This window comes from Dipodomys merriami, unplaced genomic scaffold (assembly GCF_024711535.1).
Source record: "Dipodomys merriami isolate MVZ:Mamm:240054 unplaced genomic scaffold, mDipMer1.0.p SCAF_1090, whole genome shotgun sequence".
Classification (NCBI taxonomy): domain Eukaryota; kingdom Metazoa; phylum Chordata; class Mammalia; order Rodentia; family Heteromyidae; genus Dipodomys; species Dipodomys merriami.
Window position 1 is genome coordinate 114,936 of NW_027202372.1, and position 17,658 is coordinate 132,593.

Genomic DNA, 17,658 nt, shown 5'->3' on the forward strand with positions numbered 1-17,658 from the left:
TTTGTCCTAGATGGTGCAGGGCGGGGGTAGTGGAAGGGGGTGTCTTAGAGTCTGTTGCTCGGAGAGCTTCTCCTACTTGGCATTGTCTGGTTTGAACTCAAGGTCTGGGCACTCTCCCTGAGCACTTCTGCAAGGCTAGTACTCTACCACCTAAGAGAGTTGCTTGGAGGTGAGATTCTTTTGAGCCATGCCTCCAGACTGGCACATGGCTGATTAGCTGGGAAATTGAGTTTTAGAGAGATTCTTTGTGTTCAGGATGGCTTTGAACTGTGGCAAAAGGAATCTTTGTCACAAAAGCCCTTTTTATTTCCAATAAAAGCAACAAGGAAATCAACGAGATTGAGGTTACCTATAACTTGTAAACAATTGACTAACAATTATTTGCCAGGGTTTTGTAGTAAATCCCAGTAGATGTTTATAAACTCCATCTGATTGGCATTCTAAGTACCACCCCTTGCATCTGGGCAGCCTGTTTAAAGTCACTTATATACAACATTTAACCTTTAACAGATGTACAGACACTTTTTTAGGCTCTAGCATCATATCTTTTTTAACATTTTGGTTTGTAAAAATTTTTTCTGGTTGGATGAGGAGCCTGATCTGTAATGGTTGCAGCAATGTCTGCCTCTGTAGGCAGTTAGATCTAAATGGGGACCTAATCTCAAGTCCACACAACTTTCTTTCCTTAGCAGATGAATTAATGTGGATGGGCCAGCTCAAAACTCACTGCCAATTGGGACTTTGAGCTGATACAGGTGGGTTGGGATTTAAATTATCCCTCATATTTTACATCTTTAGCTTTCACTACACACTATCATAGATGACTGGGAAGTCCATGCTGAGTTAGCCAGACATGGGCATTAAGCATGCCTACAAACTCTCTTCCCATGACCTCTGTACTCTGTTCAAGCTTTGAAGAGACAAGCACAAGTGACTTCAGGATCTGATACCATCTCTGCCATCCAATGAGCAGTGGCTTACTGCCTCTGCATATTCCAACATTTTCAGGGTTCCAGGAATGCCTTTGTCTATGCTGGAATAAATGCATCTTTGACAGTTTCCTTGGTCGGTTGGTGGACTTGAACTCAGGGTTTGAGCATTGTCCCTCAAATCTCCAGATCAAGGCTAGTACTTTGCCACTTTGAACTCCAAACCAACTCGGCTTTTGAACACTCTGCTAGCAGATTAAAGATGACAATCTCACAGGGACCTTTCTCTGCCCAGCCTAGCTTGACACCAGTGTTCAGATTAATGAATCTTTACTTGTGGGCATATTTACTCCAACTAAAAGCTGAAAGATGGTCATTGGAAGTGGATTTATAAGCATGGTCTTACCTTGAACTTATTAAGGGCCAAAATTCCATGTGACAAACTTGTCCTATGTCCTTTACTGTGGGCCTTTTGGAAACTATTACAAAAATCCTATCATGGCAAACTAGGTTGAACAATAATTTGGTTATCCTAATTTATCTTTTCTACTTTGAAATAAACTTTAGGATAATTTTCCCTTTTAAACTTTTCTTTGTCTGGGAGCCCTGCCACTACCCACAACTTACCAAATTTTTCACAAAGGGTAGGCCATTTTTAATTCCTTTTTTAAAGTAAGTTTAATTTGCTTTTAAATGCTTCATTGAAACACTGGGCAACAGCCTTTACCTCTTGGCTTAAAGTTTAAACATAGTCTATGTACCTATGTATGCATTAGACAGCCACAAGGATCATTTTTACCTGTATTTTACCCTGCAAAATATCTAGCAGATTCCTGTTTTTGCTTATCTCTGTAAGTATTCTCCAAGTTCTTGTTCCTCATTTTTTGAAAGTCTAGCTTTTTAAAATTGCTACACAATTAAATTTAGCAAAACCATAACTTAATTGTGATTTTTTTACACCCATCTTCATGGAACTGGAAAAAGCAATATTAGTGAGAAATTCACTTTCAGCCTCCATAACAGTGAGAAAACACAGGCTCTCCACATTATCCACACTAGTGTTTTAATTATAACTCACTCAGAACAACATCATAATGGACTAAAAGTGAATCAGTCACAATTGACGCATCATCAATAATTAATTAAATATAAAAAGAAAGTACTAAAGTCATTTTTGGGTTACTCATACAAAGCCAAATGCTTATGAATCATGTTTTCATTTCCCCACCGAAGAAAATAGAAATGGAGCTGTGATTCAAGTGGTACTTGAGTAAAAGTACTTAACAGAGTGGCTAGGCTTTGAGTTCAAGCTATAAGACATCTACCCACACAAAAAGAAAATGTATTCCCAAATACGTGCTCTTTCATATTTTCTGAATGTTTCATGAACATGGGGATGAAAGATGATGAGAGAGATTTTAATCCTGTACACATTATGTAATCAACCAGGAGTGTTATCTTCCAACAGATATTCCATTCAAAAACTGAAATGGAATAGTAATAATGTTATAATGTATGGACCACACATATAATGGAAGACTTTTGGGGGAGCAGTAGAGAAGTCAGTGCTCTCATGTCCTTGGCTTCAAGCATGATAGTCTTTCCCCATCTATCACTACCAAACCACTTTTGATGTTCTCAGTCAAATATCAAAGGTCCAGAGCTCTTATTTCTGAGAAGAGTTTATTAAATTTCCCCCAACAGCCATTCCTTAATATAAAAGACACAAATCAACAACTTCACTATCTTAATTATTTGTCAAGCCTGGAAGTAATTTATACCTATCACTTTTGTCCAATCTTTGAAGGTGAAAGTACATCATCCCTACACAATACAATGAAAGGATGAGAAATATTGGCTCAGTGGGTGGTTTTCCATTACACCTAGTTTAATTCTGCAATAAAGAGTTGCTGTATAAATCCCAGAGGTTTCTGTCAAAGGTTTTCCTACATTGGGTTTCATTTTCTGTGAGTGTTCCAATGCTGACTGAAGGGTGATTTCTGCTTGAAAGACATCCTCTAATTTTCACTAGACACTCTGTCATGTTGCCAGGTCTCTGAAACTGTAGAGACATGACTTCTGAATAAATAGTTGTCTACATTTATTATATTCACTTTTTATCTCCTGTTTATATTTTTGGATGCACTGAGGACTGACTTCACAGTAAAAGTCAATGCATATTTCTTATATTTGATAGTTTATTTTCTCCTATGAGAGTCATTTCTCTGATGAACACTGAGGTATGACTTCAAAGTAAGATTTTCTACATTGATATTATCCATAAGTTTTCATTCTTGTGTGAGCTCTATAAACACTCATTCATGCATGACTTCCTACTGAAGGACTTTTTTGATACTGTTACATTCATAAAGTTTCTCTCCTGTGTGTTTGCTGATGAAAATTTAAGTATGATTTCTTCTTGAAAAAAATTCCACATATTTTATTCATAAGATTTTTCTCTGTGTGCATTCAAGGTTGAACACTGAGGTATTCCTTCTATGTGAAAGACTGCACATTTGCTATAATCACAAGTCTTATATCCTGTTTGGGTTCTCTGATACAAGCTGATTTTTCTTCCAGGTGAAAGATTTTCCGTATTTACCAAATTCCTAAGTTTTCTCATCTTTGTGTATTCTTTTATGCCTGCTGATCTGTGAACTCCATATGAAGGACTTGCCACACTTGTTACATTCATATGGTTTCTCTCCTGTGTGTGTTCTCTGATGGACAGTAAGGTGTGACTTACATAGAAAATACTTTCCACATTTGGTACATTCATAAGGTTTCTCTCCTGTGTGTGTACTCTGATGAATAGTAAGGTCTGATTTCTGGGTAAAAGTCTTTGCACACACATTACATTTTTAAGTTTTCTCTCCTGTGTGTGTTCTCTGATGATGACAAAGGTGTGTCCTCTGAGGAAAACACTTTCCACATTTGTTATGTTCATAAGGTTTTTCTCCTGTGTGTATTCTCTGATGGACAGTAAGGTGTAACTTACGTCTGATATACTTTCCAAATTTGTTACATTCATAAGGTTTCTCTCCTGTGTGTGTTCTCTGATGGGCAGTAAGTTGTAACTTCTATCTGTAATACTTTCTACATTTTTTACATTCATAAAGTTTCTCTCCTGTGTGGGTTCTCTGATGGACACTAAGCTTTGACTTACATCTGAAATACTTTCCATATTCATTATATTCATAAGGTTTCTGTTCTGTGTCAGTTCTCTGGTGCTTTCTGGGTCCTAACTTCAGAGTGGAAATTTTCCTACATTCTTCATATTCATAGAGTTTCTCTTCTTGTGGTGTTTTAGGTTGGCAAGTCAGTTCTGACTTCTTAGAGATATATTTTGCACATTGGTTAAACTCATCAGGCTCCTCTGGATATTTCCTCTGAGGTTTTGTAAGGTGTAAATCCTTACTGATTGAACGCTCAATTCACTACATGTATGAGGATTCTTTCCTGTGTGTCTTTTCTGATTCATAGTTTCTGTAGACCTTAAGTGGAATGTTTTTCCGCATATAGTGCTCTCAGGTGTTTTCCTCCCTCCCTGACAAATTTCTTGGGCAAGGAGTGAAGACTTAACATATTCTTCTCTATATTCATTATGGTTATAAGCAGGATCTCTGACACAAACCTAATTATGTGGAAAGAACATGGTCTCTGAGTTTAAAATCTTCCCTACTCCATATTCAAAATACTGACGCTTATTTGGACCCTCATAATTTTTACTAAAAGGCTCCAAATATCTAAGGGATTGTTTATCTATAGGTGACAGAACAGGCGTATATGCAGCAGGCATCTCACCAGACTCGCAATAGGGGAAAATGTTCTGATGTTGAATGAACTCTACAGTCCTCACCCTTAAGGAGTTCTCGTCATTCCTATTCAGCTCTGGCTTCTGTTTTGAGGCCAAGTTAGAAGTTGTTAGTAATCCCACTCTTTGCTCCACTCTGTTACTATCCATGACAGCCACTTCACACACACACATTCATCTGAACCTTCCTGGTACGTTTTAATCAAATCCTCCATTTCTTGAACATCTAAAATGAGTCATGAAAAAAAGACAAAAACATAAATCAAATCCTTAATGTAAAGGTAAAGACATATTTCCCATACTGTTAGAGATTTTAAGATATTCAAATAGGTTTTGATTTATAGAGAGATACATTTTGTTCTCCATAATGTATTGATTAAGAAACCAATACTAATATTTTATGATGGAAAATGTTTTTTCTGTTTCAGTTTTCTCATCTTTTTCATATCAGAGGAATTATTTACACAAATTTCTAAACTATTTAGTGATAGCATGTTAGGCTACATACTGTCGTATTTAGTATTTTTGTTTTTTTCTGAAATACTGTTTTGTTTTTTTAGGGTTATAATTGCTTTTTGTTTTTCGCGCGGGAGGGTTCCGGTTGTGGGTCCTGAACTCTGGGCCTGGGCGCTGTTCCTTAGCTCTTCAGCTCAAGGCTAGCGCGCTACCACTTGAGCCATAGCACCACTTTTGGCTTTTTTTTTCTGCTTATGTGGTGCTGAGGAATCGAACCCAGGGCCTCATGCATGCAAGGCAAGCGCTCTACCACTGAGCCACCTTCCCAACTACTCTACTTCTCAAACATTAGGAGAAGGGTATTTTCTAATTTTGGAGATTGTACCTTTTTTTTACACAAGCCTTTTGCCATTCACCTGAGGGTAAGGTTTTATACACCATCTCTTCAGTTCTAACTTACCACAATGAATTATTTTAAGTATCTTAGTAATTTTAAAATTTGTTTCTCTCCTTTTTAGACAATGTTTCATCAAAATTTATTCCTGCCCCTCAAACCTATGGAAGCCCAAAGATTCTCCAGCTCACCACCTAGTTAATCATTCTCTCTAGACTAAAACTTTGATTCTGTATCCCGGCCTCTCCACACCTTATCCTTATCAGAGGATAGCAGTCTTGGCCTACTCATATCCTATATCTGCCTTGTCCTAGTTTCAAAGAAAATGAAATCTCATCTTTGACATTTCTAATTTTCTTTTTTTTGTCAGAACAATTTGCACACAGAGAAAGAATTGCTAAATTTAACTTTATGGCCACACACAGTTCAGTATGTATCTGCATGCATTTTTGATTCAAAAATCCAACACAAAGAATCACCAAGTTCTCTGCAACACATGGGACTCGGGGGAATTAGGAATATTATTGGTCAGTACAGAGCAAGATGAATTTACCAACTCAGTTCTGGATCCAAGATCACTATGCAAGATGCTTTAACTCACCTGTGAAATTATTTTTTTTTATTGTGAAAATACTGTACAGAGGTGCTACAATTCATGGGCAAGATAATGAGTACATTTCTTATCAAGCATTGTTGCCTCCTCCTTTGTTTCCCGTTCCCATCCCTTCCCATCTCCCCACCGGCTCCCCTTCCCTAACCTCCCCCCCCCCGTTCTTTCCCCCAACCCCAAAGTTGAAAAGTTCGTTTTTAGACATAACGACTTGTACATCTCATTTTTGCAATGGGTCCACCTATATCCCTATTTAAACGATGTGTTTTTTCCCTTTCCCTCCACAAATTATATCAACATAAAAATACAGTGCAGGCAGGGGTTATACCATGGGGGAGGGACATACAAAGGAACAAAAAAAATCTTATAAATATGTTAGAAACAATTGCATGAAAGAAAAAAAAATGAATACTTATCTTGGGTTGATTCCCCTAACTTCAACTTATCTGACCTTTTCTCCTTGACTCAGACATATACTAGTTATTGCAAAAATAGAAACCATGGGGCCTATGTTTCTTTGGGCCTGCCTTACTTCACTTAATATAATATTTTTCCAAGTCTTTCCATTTCCTAACAAATGTGGCAATATCATTCTTTCTGATAAAGGCGTAGAATTCCATTGTGTATAGATACCACATTTTCTTATCCATTTTTCTACTGAGGGGCATCTGGGTTGGTCCCATATCTAAGCTATGGTAAATATACTTGTGCTGGTAGCTTTAGTGTGGTCTTGTTTGTGATCATTTGGGTAAATGTCCAAAAGTGGGTTTGCTGGGCCATAGGGGAGTGTTATGTGGAATCATTTGAGGAACCTCTATACTGCTTTCCAAAGTGGTTGAACAGGTTTACACTCCCACCAAGAATGCAGTAATATTCCCTTCTGTCCGCATCTCCTCCAGCACCTGTTGTTATTAGACCTGTGAAATTCTAGTCTGAGGCTTCTCCCATATATGGCTCATCATCTTCCTCCAGCTTGACAATCAATTGAGGTTTAGGAACACAGTGCCCTGTTAATAAGAAAGAGTGGAGACCTATTGTTCATTCTGTGTCAAAATAGCTGTAAGATCTCAGATATTCTGTTTATCAAGTTGCTCCAAATCTTCTTTCTTATTTCTCACTGGCTCCATGGTTGACTTTCCCCCAGCATTGGTTTAAACTTTGCAGGTTGTGTGGCTTGAACTCAGTTCTTTTTCTCCAGGCTAAGATTCTATTAGTTTGAGTCTAGCTACACTTCCAGTTTATGAGTGCTTAATTTGAGATACGTGTCTCATGGAGTCTTTAGTAGCATTACTGTCTTCAAAATGAAAACCTCAGATTTCAGACTCCTAAGGAGCCTGGATTACAGGCGTGAACCACTGCACACACACACACACAACATATATAAATACACATGTATTTATATAAATATATAATTTTATATATACATATATAAATACAAATGTATTTATAAATTATAAATTTATATTATAAATTATAATATATATTTATATAATAAATATATATTATATTATAATATAAAATATAAATTATAATTATAAATTTATAATTTATAAATACATTTGTATTTATATATGTATATATGTGTATAATTTTATATATACAGATATAAATACATATGTATTTATATATATGTGTGTGTGTGTGTGTGTGTGTGTGTGTGTGTGTGTGTGTGTGTGTGCATTTTCTAGATTGTATATCCACCCATGATAATCATCTCAATTTTGTGGAAACAGTCTCCTTTTAGGGAACATAGTTTGGAACTTTTGTCAAACTGCTGATTTGAATTCTTGAAGAATGAGAATTAAATTGCCTTGGAATGTATATAATCCACCTGAAGCTTTCCTTAGAAACAAATGACACTTCACACAGACTGGAATCTTACATCTAAATAGCATTGAAAGTCCAATAAATATTCACATATCTACTAAAAACAAATCATTTCTGGGCAGCAGTGGTTCACGCCTGTAATTCTAGCTACTCAGTAATCTGAGATCTGAAGATCATGGTACAAAGCCAGCCCTGGCAAGAAAGCTGTGAGACACTTATCTCCACCACACTTCCATCGTGAATCATGACTTGTATAGCTTACTTTCATCAATGCCTAATGACCTCCTAAGATCCACTTTTTTACCCTATTTCCTTCAAGTTCTCTGGCTTTCCCCCACCCTCCAGAAGATATTCATGTGAATACACTATACATATTTAAACCTTTTTTGCTATTCCTGGGGCTTGAACTGGGGGCCAGTCCTGGGTACCTTTCCTGATCTTGATTTGGTCAAGGCTACCACTCTACCACTTAAGCCCAAATGCCATTTCCTAATTTTTCTGAGGAACTGAACTTAGGGCTTCATGTATGGTAGGCAAATACTCTACCACTTAGCCATATTCCCAACCCCAATGCATTTGTTTTTATTTCCAATATGTAGTAAGAAAATGGCTACATTTAATATTCTATAAATCACAATGGTAGAATACATTTCTTTGAGATCCATTGTAATTTCCCCTGTGTTTATTTCACTCATAAAATATTACAAATATATTTTTAAATTTTCTTGTATTTATCATGTATTTTTATTTCTCATATTGAGTTCTACAAATTTGTAGATTGAAGATATTATAATTGCATGGCCCTTTAAAGATGGATTCGCATACTTTGCTTTTCACCATAAAACTTTTATTATCAAATTGTATGATATGTCAGTTATTATCAATGGTCTGTATCTGTGGTCATATATTTTGGTCTGATGTTCATATCCTTACATATTATCGCTATTTGTATTTTTCATTATTAGTTTTTGCTTATGCTATCTTTTTTTTAAATTTTTACTTCTCTCAGAAAGAGAGAAAAATAGAGAAAAAAATCTCGTGAGGACAACTAGAGAAAATACAGAGGGCTTTCCAGGAACACCATATCCTATATCATCAACTATTATCAAGTTTTATGTAGTCAGGGACCAGGAAGCAGGCCAAGAAGTATGTATGGAGAGTAATTTAATTACATATAGTTACTCAGTCATCTATAACAGTTGAAGCTGTGTGTGAGAGCACACTATTTCATAAACACTGGTAAAACTCTGCAACATAATCCAACATTACTCATAAAGAGGTGATCTCTGACAAGTTGCTGGCAAATGTTCATTTTCCATGACAAGTGACCTTCTCAATGTCACTGAGTCACATAACAAGTGTAACTACTTATTCTCACATCAGAAATACTGGAAGCAAGTCTTCCCTCAATTTAGACAGACTGTAACATGTTATAATCTACTCATTCTAAAAACCATCCTTTAAAAAAAGAATGTGACAATACCGTACAGAAGAGATGCAATTACATGGGCAAGATAATGAGTACATTGTGAACCCCAAGATAAGTATTCAAGTGCTTTTTTTTTCTTTCATGCAATTGTTTCTAACATATTTATAAGATGATTTCTATGTTGCTTTGTATGTCCTTCCCCCCATGGTATAACCCCTGCTTTCACTGTCTTTGATGTTGGTATAATTTGCGGAGGGAAAGGGTAAAAACAAACGTTTACCTAGGGATACAGGTGGACCCATTGCAACAATAAGTTGTACAAGTTGTTTTCTCGAAAATCGAACTCTAAAAATCATCTTTATCTGATTTAGAAACATGTTCCTAAAGCAGAATCACTTTTTCTGTTTTTAAATCATAGACACCGTAAGCTTGCTAAAATGGAATTTGGAAAATGAGAAATAAAAATCAACTCACCACAGATCCTCTCATTCTTTCTTGTTGTTGATAATGAACAGAAGATTCTGGAAGCCTGTCTTAGAGAAAAGGCAACTGACATAGTCAGGAAAGAACCTGTGTGATTATGCTCCAGATTTTCCTGCTCAAAACATACATGGAGTGAAAAAACACAAAAGCCTTCTTATGGGACAAGAATCTTTTATATCTCAAGTAGAGTATGAAATACTCACCTGAAGTTGACTCCACAGTCCATTAGTTGATAAACAGACAGTATAAAAGCAATTCATTTCTAGGTTAATACACACACAAAATTCATTAAAACTAAGGTTCCTAAAAATAATTGAATAATTGAAACAAAAATCCACACCTTCAATAACACTAGTTATTAATACTTAGAGTTGTATGAATTATTTTTCTATTCGTTAAAATGGATTCTAGGACTCCATTGAGCTTTTGTACTCTATCTTATTCATTTACATATTTAAATTTCATGGAGAGCATATAGGTTATAACTCAATACTTTTTCACCCGTAATTATACAGGAAAATTTATACAATACATTTTACTTGCATAATATTTCAGTAGTGGTTTTCAAATGAAATACTTCCCTGTATCCAAATACTCAGAGTACCCTTGTGCAATGACTTGAAATTTGCCTTTTAACCTGCTTCACATAATCAGTAAAGATTATGTAAATAGAGGTGTGAGAAGTCCCTAATGCTTACTTCCTAAACAATCATATGAAGAATTGTGGCCATCCTGATGAAGATAAAGGACTTAATGAAGATGTAACATGAAATACTACTCATAGGATTTACACTGTCCCAACCAACAACCACAGCCAAAGAACCAGAAGATTAAAATCTTAAGTTATACCAATAATACTAACATAAAATTCCAAGCTGATGACACGCCAAAATGCAGACCAATAAAAATTTAAAAATTACATATCTATATACTTTTCCTTGTATTTGTTGGTTGGCTTATTAAACAGGAAATGCTACTATCCATCCACACAGGTTTTTTTTTAAAACAACTGCATGGAATGGATACTCTTTATATAAAATAAAATGAACTTCATAGTGATATGCATGAAAAATGAAAATCTACTCTATAAACTTCACTTAGGTCCTTTCTGCTAAGAAACACAATAGGAATCATTTAAAAGCAACATCTGCAAATTCATATTGAGTTTTTCCACTTCACAAGAATGTTTTCTCTAAAAACTTACAAAGAAATTTTATTTTTTGGATCAGTCGTGGGGCTTGAACACTGGGCTTGGGCGCTGTCCCTGTGCTCTTCAGCTCAAGACGAGCGCTCTACCACTTCAGCCACAGCACCACTTCCAGTTTTCTAGTGGTTTTATTGGAGATAAGAGTCTCACGGAATTTTCTCCCTGGGCTGGCTTTGAACCGTGATCCTCAGATCTCAGCCTCCTGAGTAGCTAGGATTACAGGTGTGAGCCACCGGTGCCCAGCACAAAGTAATTTTTATACACTAATTATCCATATTCAAATACTCAAGACCAGGAGTGTTGTAGATTTCAGGATGGGATATTTTCTTTTTGTTTTCAGATTTGGACTACACTCCTTAAAATTTAAAGTGTTTTTTTCATATTATTTTATTAGAAATATAATGTGTATTTAAAAGAGTTTATTGTAATTGGGCTGAGTTGGCTTATGATTTTAATGTTAGCTACTCAGAAGTTTGATTTCTGAGCACCACAGATTGAAACCAGCTGGGGCAGGAAAATCTAAGTGACTCTGATCTCCAATAAACTACTAAAAATACCTGGAGGTGGAGATGTCGCTCAAATGGTAGAACATTAGGCTGGAAAAAAGAAGCTCAGGGTCAGTGTCCAGTGCTTGAGCCCAGGAACCAGGATTAGCACACAAAAAAGTGCATTGTAGTGTATTTAAATTCTACTGAACAATTGTTTTGGAATACCTATTTCAACAATCTCTCATTTTAAGTGATGTAAAATAGGCTCAATATTCTAGTGGAGAAGTGGTAACTGGTTAAGAACAAATAAACTGGGGAATATCCATGCTAGTAACATTTTAATCTAGGAAAATCCATAGGAAGTGCAAAGGATAAAAGGGATCAATATGTTTCACTAAGATATTTTAAAGGAATGTTCAAGCTTCATTGACTTCAATTCCCATTAAGAAATTCTTAAGTGAAATAATACTTCTTTGAGCAGATTGACACAAAATGGAGAACACTAGCTAATATTTTGTTACACCTTCCATCTACAAAGCATACAACTTTGAGCAAAACAAAGTACCTCAAGTTTCCTTCTGTAACAATCTGTGACCAACACTTTCTCAACTGCAGGTAAAAAAACAACGCTTTAAGGCTACTATCAGTATATCCACAGGTGAGACATTTGAGAGATCATGTACAAGAATTGATAGTGTGAACAGGCTGAATAAACTAGTAAGAACAGAGATAGATACTTTCAGTTGTGACAATTATTCCTCTCCTCCACAAACCACAACCCCATGTCCCTTCTGAGAACTAGGTTCTGTCTGATTCCTCAGGCAAGTTCATTTCCCCTCCTACTAGTTAGCGTTAAATTTCCAACAGCAGCTAGTGATTGGGAGTGTTAGAGGAAAGAGTACACCTGAGCCTTGTGCTCTAGGAAGTAGATTCAATTTTTGCTTAAGGCAAGAAAGTTGAAAACATTTTGTCCTTCCTTTGCCTTTCTGCCTCTGCTCTGTAGGGCTTGTCAAAGTTGACAAGGTATCCTCCTTCAAACATTGCTACGCTTCATTGCTTAACAGAAAGAGGAAAAAAACAGGACTATCACACACTACTGTAATATCTCATGTAGACCTGTTCCTACAAAGAAGGTCTTGTACAAACACGTGTGAACTAATGGCAGGAGGGCTAAGAAATCTAACATGGGAGGCACAGAACAGAGACACCTCGACATAAACAACACAGAAACCCAAAATACAAATGCCATATAAATGGAGTCAAAACAGGCCCACATTTCACAATTTCACTAAAAATGTTACCATGCTCATCTTCCTCCTGGGCAAAGTTTAATAAAGTCACATGGGTTAAGAGCAGTGTTTCATAGTCATGGAAATAGAAATGCACAGTTCCTTGTTTTCCTTATTCGAGAGAACTACCCATCTTGCTGTCAGAGCTTTGTGAGCCAGTTTCTGGCACCTGGAGGCACAAGTGCTTTGACAGCACAAACTCTTGAACCCTGAACAAATCATCAGCCCCATACTGGAGGAATATGTGGAGGACAGACTCCTTCTTGGGTTCTGCATCCAGCTTGCAATTTCTACCTGACATTGGTTCTGCAGTCTGAGATCCCTTCATGTTACACCTCCCAAGCTCCACTGAAGAGAAAACTTCCAGCAGCAAGGCAACGAGAAAGGAACTGGAATTTACAGGCTGAAAATACCCACATGGGGTGGGGAGGCACATGTGCAGAAGGATCGTTGCCCTGCTTTTTAAAAAGAAAAAAAGAAAAACAAAACAAAACAAAAAACAAACTATGCACTTTCAAAGGATCTGTGCTGCAATACAGACTAAAATTTCCATAATGCACTGTGCCTCCCTGGAGGAGGTGGGCTTCCACAAGTGCTAGACCCTAGTTCCCAGGACTGCAAAGATGCATGGGGACCTTTTTCTCCCAAATGTGGGAACATAGGTGAGCTTTTTTTTCATGAAAAGCATTGTGTGCCTCCTGAAACATTGTTAGACCACTCAAAAAATGGAAATGTATTGGAAGCATGAGATAAGTTGGCTTTTTAATTTTTAGTTCTATTAATATAATTGAGGTTATGAGACTCTTGTGTGTTTATTTTTAACAGATAGTTTTTGTTGAATGTAAATTTTGTCTGTTCTTTACATTTTGTCATGGCACTCTGGTCACTATAAAAAGATATTTGCAGCCACTAAACGGATTGTTGAATCGTTTTCCATGCTCTAATGTATACACAGCAATAAAGTAGCAGAATTGCGTGGTAGATATACTGCATAATCCTTGCACCAATTTAGATTTATAAAAAATCTAAACATTTCCCAGAAATGCCCAAATCCCATCTCTGAAACATTCAGGAGTTTTTGGCTATTTCCAAAATTTTCCCTTTTTAAATTTTTTTTCTTTTCTTTTCGTTGTTGTTTGTGTGGCTTGAACTTGGGGTGTCAGTATGATCATTTCTTTAATAATTTTTTCAGCTAGGTAGTGAAAAGCATCCTGTGTGGGGTGGGAGGAGCGGTCTTACATCATGGTACATCACTACCATTGCTGTTCAAAGACATAGTGGTTTGGGGAGATCCGGGGGAATGTGGGTGGGTGTGCAAGATTGAAGTGAAGGGTAGGTCAATGTGAAGCTTGATGGCTTTCCATCTGTTTTGCATGCCGTACTTGGTTTGAATTCCTACCTCTTCTATAATTCTAGGAGTTCCTCTCAGTAACTCAGTTACCTCAAACTTATCTGCCCAGATGTTACCCATTAGACTTTGGAATAAGTCTATTATCTCAGGTCCTGCATGTGGGAGCAGTCAGGGGCCTCTTCTAGAAAGCAGGCTTGTGCCATGAGCTCTGGCATTTGCAACACAGTCAGGAATAGTCAGGCATCATTGGGACAATAGAGTTCCTTTACTTATAATGCAGCTTTGACAGAGAATTCCTAAATTCTTCATGACAAGTTCTCTCAAAATATATGTGTAAACCTAATCTATACAGGTACAGTGGTACACCTATAGTCCAGCAACCTGTAAGGCTGCAAGGATCATTCAAGCTCAGGAGATTAAAGCCATTCTGGGTAACATAGGAAGATTGAGTCTCAAAGCAACACAAGTGCAACATTTCCCTACCAGAGGTTCCTGGTTTGATCCTCAGTACTAGAGAAAAAAAACTAACCAAAAGCATAGCATTTTTTACTAATAATACATCACTTTTAATGCTGAGTGTACTATTTCCAATTTTCCTTTCTAATCATCAAATGTGAATCTTCAATTTTATGAAACTGCTAGATGACGGTAGAGGAAGAACATGCTTAGTTTCTTAGCTCTGGGTAGAACCATGGGAGTAGAAAACAATTTTCAGGCGTTTCTAACCTCGTTCCAATGACATGGAGGATACGTTGCCAGTGCTCATTGATTTTGGTAAGCTTGTCATCATCTTGACAAGTCTCATATTGCTGCTGTCCTTATCAACTGCTATCCCATTTGCTCCAACTGGGACTTGATTGCACTGAGGAAGATACTTTCCTTAATACACTCCTGCAAGAGGAATTTAAAACAGGACGCTACATTGTTCTGCCAATTACTTTTTTCTTTTTTTTTCAATTCCAGCCCCCCAAATGCATTTCTTCTTTACCAAAAATATATGCATGCCTCTTTTTTTGTAATTGAAAAATTCTAATCATACTATGACTTAAATCAATTTTACAGGAAGGGGCTAAAAACTCAAGCAAGACCATGTAAGCATATTTACGATGTGTGTTTTTTTTTAATTTTTATTTATTTTTATTGTGAAAATACTGTACAGAGGGGTTACAATTACATGGGCAAGATAATGAATACATTTCTTATCAAGCATTGTAGCTTCCTCCTTTGTTTTCCTTTCCCAACCCTTCCCATCCTCCCCCACTCAATCCTCCCCTCCACCAAAGTTGTAAATTTATTACATTCTTAATGCAACAGCCTCTCTAATATCTCTACATTCTAACTTAATTGAGATCCTACAAGTGGATGGAACTCAGTTGCATTAACTATATGAATAACAGTCTTGTTCCTTACATCACATCTGGGTCCTAGTGACCACCTAAACGTAGCAAATTCATTGTAGTTTACCTCTGCCTTTGGTGGTAGCTAGAATCCTTCACATATCTGAGACATCAAGATACTTCAGGAGACACAATTCCCCTGCTCCTAACAGATTTTCCAAACCAGAGAAAGCAACTGCTCTCAATACATGCCCACCTACAAAGGGGTCATACTTTTCACCTCTTTGGACTCTTTTCTTTCCCTCAGATAGATGAAAAGTGGTTCTAAAATTCCTCAGTTCTTACAGGAAACACCTATGTAAGGGATTTTCACCAGTGGGAATAGGGTTCTAACTATGTCCACCTGAGAATGCCTGCTGGCTCACTTTCTGAAATGTCACAACCTCTTCTTCAATGCTGAAGTCTGTTGTCTGTAGAACTGATTTCCATCTGGCACCAGGTATTTACATAGCTCCTTGTTTTCATCATTTAATTGAATCCATGTATTGAGTCTGTCTTCAATCTCTACTTTCCTGATAGTCATCTGCCTATAAAAATGTATTTGGCTGCTAAACATAGTCAACATACCATTCCCTCTTAAGAAAGGGCTGTGAATTTTATTTATTTTAGTCAGCATCATTAAGGATTTTAATATCTGTTTTTTTCTGTTATGAGCCTCAGGTTAGCATTCTCAAGGGTTGGTGATGTAACACCTGTAGAAGTGCAACAAAACTGACTTTTACTCATTGTAGATCTATTACTATCACGTTATATCAAACATGACAAACAAGAAAGTCTGAATATATTAAACACCACATAAATTTCTTCTGTTTTCATTCCTTTGGATATTGAGTTTTGAATGTTGATAACCTGCTAATTTAATTCTGACCCAACCCTTTCCCCTTTTCAACTATTCAAAAACTTACATTGTTAAGACAAATTTTCCTCTCATTTGATTTATGTATAATCCTCATCATGCTGTATATCAACTATTTGTAATACAATGCACCAAGAATAATAGAGCCATATACATGATAGAGTATTGAAAGAAAAGAATGAAAAACCTAAACCAATGTCCACCAATCACTTGATTCCACACTTCACATTGTACAGTATAGCTTTTGCATGGAAATCATAGAAATGTCAACCCAATCTAGTCTACTCTATACAGGGAGATGCAAAATATCCTAGGTGTCTTTACTTACAAGCAACTCTAGGAAGCAGGCTTCAGCACAGAATCATTCTCCTCCTAAGTTTAAATGAGTTAGTCTAATAAATTTGAGAATAAATAATGCAAACAACCAAAGGAATTCTGAAATCCTAAAAATCTTGAAATACAGTTAGTTAAAAAGGGGCTCCAGGAGGAAAGCAGCACTCTCACAGGTAGTCCCACTATGTGTCTCTGACCAAAAGAAGATCTAGGGGCACAGCCACACTAAACCTGAAGAGATTCACTCCAATCAAACCCTAAATATGTTGACTTTTCCTGCTACATGAGGATGATCCTAGTAGGCAAATAAGGAAAGCAAAAAGAGATATAGTGAACCTACCCTTGAGGTGCTCCTGCACCACAGGGCTTGGTGTGCCATGCCAGGATTTCCCAGCTGCATGCAGCCAGCCACAAGGCTTCCCACTGCCTCTGCTGCAACCAGCATGGCCCCCGCTGCCCACACCAGCCCACCAAACCAAGACCCACCCAATCCTTCTTGTGGCAGGACTCACCATGCTGCAGAGGATATCCTTAAGCTGCAGCAGATGCCACCCCCCAACCAGGACCTGCAAACACCCACACCCAACTCCATCCTGGCAGCCATAGCATAGCCATAGCATAGGTCAAGTGCACTACCAGCTACAGACCTTGTGAGTTACCCAATTGGGTCCAATCCCTGGAGGTGGCCATTCTCTGTGGGATCCCAAAGGCCTCTGACCCAAGCCCCATTCCATAATAGAGGGATGACATCAGAGCCCAACATGGACATAAGCTTCATTCCCAAGCCTCCCATGG

The 17,658-nt window shown here is 37.2% G+C and overlaps 1 pseudogene; it reads right to left on the bottom strand.

Annotated features, from left to right (window-relative positions):
* The window catches only part of LOC138815350 (zinc finger protein ZFP2-like), a 38,981-nt pseudogene extending 21,673 nt beyond the window's left edge, over positions 1–17,308 (bottom strand).
* Between the last annotated feature and the right edge of the window lie 350 nt (positions 17,309–17,658).